Raw genomic sequence first — 3207 nt, forward strand, 5'->3', positions numbered from 1 at the left:
GAAAGCATCTGTATTTGCATTGGCTATTCAAAAATAGCAGATATACAAGCTCAGTGCGTCACTTGGAGTTGGTGCCGTGCTGCGAGCTTGTACATTTGCTATTTTTCAACTGTTTTGCTAAAATAAAAAACCTTATTGTTTACCATATTGTCTCATGATTGGTCAGAGGCCCATAATTGCATAATACTTTATTTGTTGCAGGAGCTGAGGTCTCGGTGGCTGTCTTCAACTCAAGAGATGAAGAAGTGGCTTTCAAGGAACTCCCAAGTATACAGTATATTTATTATATAGATACAATTTACTTTGTATGTTGCTATTGAACACAATCTGGATTGATAAAAGAATGTGATCTCATTTTCAAATATTAGACATGTACTACTCCTAAGCCTTTACCAATATTGTTGTGCAAGTACAATTTTAATTCTGGACTTTTACTTGTAACAGAGTATTTTTATATAGCAATATTGATTAGATCCTTTTTCTTCTGGGATTCTTGCACACTGTCCGATTTTTGGACAAGGACAAACTTTGCCTGTGTGGCCTTGTTTTTTAAACCTTATGTTACAGTACAATAAAACACATTCACTGACAAAGTCACACTTATTTCCATTGTGGTCTTGTTTGTATAAACAGACATGTGAATGATTTGTATCACGGTGGCCTTTGATGCAATATTGACAGTTTGCGCCTCAGAGTATTAGGAATTGGTCAAAATGTATAAATACAATAGGCCTACATGAGAAAAAATAAAACAAACTTGACATCAAATCAACTATCTTTTAATAGTACTGATTTACATAAATCTATAAAAACAGGGGTCTATGGTTGAACTGGAAACTAACAAACTACATGTACAATCATACAAGTGCATTAGTCAGAGGTCACTGAGGCAGGTGGTTCTGCATGACATCTCGCTGGAGCAGCTTCTGGCCAGGACAGGAGACGCACATGCTGTGGTGAGACAAGACAAGAGTCAGTAATGGTGAAAGCACTAAATGATTACTGGAATGGACGACTGAGTGTGTAGGCTATGTGCAGTATGTTTCATGTGATGTACACTTGGGTATTGGACTGTTAAGATTACCGACCAAATTAGTAGGTAGGCTACAATTATATCAAATATCAATGATAATAATAAGCAGACTTGGCAACCTGACTTGTAGAAAGTATTCACACAATCATGTTACCAAGATTGCCTTTTTTTTACCTTTAGAAATATTGCATGAATCAGAGCCTGTCAGTCAGTAGATGATGCAAAAACACTGATCCATGCCTTTGTTTTTTCTGGGCTCGATTACTGCAATTCTGGACTGCAGAATACTGCCAAAGAAAACAACGGAATCTGTGACCTTCCAACCTACATGACTGCCTTCCATTTCAATGTTTTATGCCTTGCGTTTTTCTCTCCATTGCTCTGTAAAGCACTTTGAGCTGCATTGCATGTCATAAAAGGTGCTATACAAATAGTTTGATTATGAATCAGTGCAAGGCACTTTGCTTGAGTAATTTGTACAATGTTGTCATCAGTTTTATAGTATAGTTTGTTGCTTACTTTTGATAATGATCTTTTTTTTCTTCTTTTGAGATATTACAAAAGGTTAAAAGTCAATTCGCTGTCATCTGTTGTGATTTACAGATACAATTCAATACTACAGTGTGAAACAGTGTGTGAGACACAGTAGGCCTATAGTATAAATGACAGTATATTTACGGGACTTTGGTTGACCACTGGTCTTTGTAAAAGCATATATAAATATGTGAACCTTTATTGAAAATGATATTCCCTCTAGTTTTCTAGGGGGTCAAACTAAATACAGCAAATACAGTAATGTGCTTTATGTATGAAGTTTGAGTTGAGTATGTATGGCTCACCATCAGTCCATCAAAGACATCTTCAGCTTCATCAGCCTTCTGTAGTACCATCTGGGCTGACCTAAGTGAATGAATGGACACAGGTATAACACTTGAATGTTTACATTGCTAACCCTGAAACATACGAGCCCATGGCTAATACTGTACATTGCTTCAGATGGCATGCCATACATACAGTTTTGAATTGAATGAATGAATAGAAGATGTTTGGACCGAAAAGTTGTAGGCTGAAGCCGTGCCTATATCCTCTGACACTTATGTAAACAATACGGTGTGGCGACACACACACATATAAGCTGTAAATACATTGAACACTTACTTAAATCTGAATGTCCCTCTTGGTCCATCGGGCTTCGGTTGCAACTTCCAGTTTGAGGCATCCTGAACGCATGTCCCCACTTCTCAGTAAAACAGTCAACACTATCTGGGCTTTTCCTGGGCAGAAAAGTTTGTGTGTGCGACGTACTGGTTCAGGGAAAGCTACTAGCTACTATAGCTAGGTCGCTCCAGCAGGCATCAGTCCATCCACAGCAACTAGCAGTGTTGTCCTCGTCAATGCATTCCTTCCTCCGTATATTTCTGGTTCATAATATAACGACCCTAACGCAGATTCTGCCAATATGTATTTAAAATTATCTCGTCCAAAAACTCCCATGGAGTAGCCATACTGACTTGTTGTTGTGGAGTAGCCACAACTCGTTGTTGTTGTGTAGGCGAGAGACCGTGTCCTTCGCGGCTAGGCTAGCTACGGCAACCCTACCTGTCCAGTCCCTTGTAGTTTCTGAGAGCCTACCGAGGGTCATCCACTTACGTCACTTTGGGACAAATACGTAAGTGGACGACAGCTTTGAAAGTGCGCCCACGGAGCTACAGACTACCAATGATAATACTCCGGGGTATTTTAGCATATATGCTAATGATAAAAAACACACAGATTAGGTTGAATAGTGGCGAAGTGGTCCTTTAAGTGCTTTTTTCCCACCACTGAACACTTGACACATGGACTCATGCACACTCTTCCTCCACTACCTTTCTACAGGGAGTGGAATTAGTATTGCAGAGGGTGTGCGGGTGGGGGTTGCAGGGGGGCGGGGTCCTTTGGGGTGTGTGTGTGTGTGTGTGTGTGTGTGTGTGTGTGTGTGTGAATGGAGGTCCTGCATGGAGACCAGACAGGAGTGTGAAACATGACCTGACAGAGCAGGGAAGATATTAACACCCACTGATTGAATAGCCTTCGCACGCGCACACACACACACACACACACGCACGCACACGCACGCACGCACGCATGCACGCACGCACGCACGCACGATGCCATGCACACAACTACTACAC

At 40.8% G+C, this 3207-nt stretch overlaps 1 long non-coding RNA gene across 1 annotated transcript; it reads right to left on the bottom strand.

The window, feature by feature from the left end:
• Positions 1–812: 812 nt before the first annotated feature.
• Positions 813–2801, bottom strand: LOC308335725. The gene is made up of 3 exons (XR_013966087.1): positions 2192–2801; positions 1873–1933; positions 813–951 (listed from the first exon to the last, which is right to left on the bottom strand). It is a non-coding gene; the product is annotated as an uncharacterized lncRNA (long non-coding RNA).
• Positions 2802–3207: the final 406 nt, after the last annotated feature.

This window comes from Protomyctophum bolini, assembly GCF_963924005.1.
Source record: "Protomyctophum bolini genome assembly, chromosome: 20".
Classification (NCBI taxonomy): Eukaryota; Metazoa; Chordata; class Actinopteri; order Myctophiformes; family Myctophidae; genus Protomyctophum; species Protomyctophum bolini.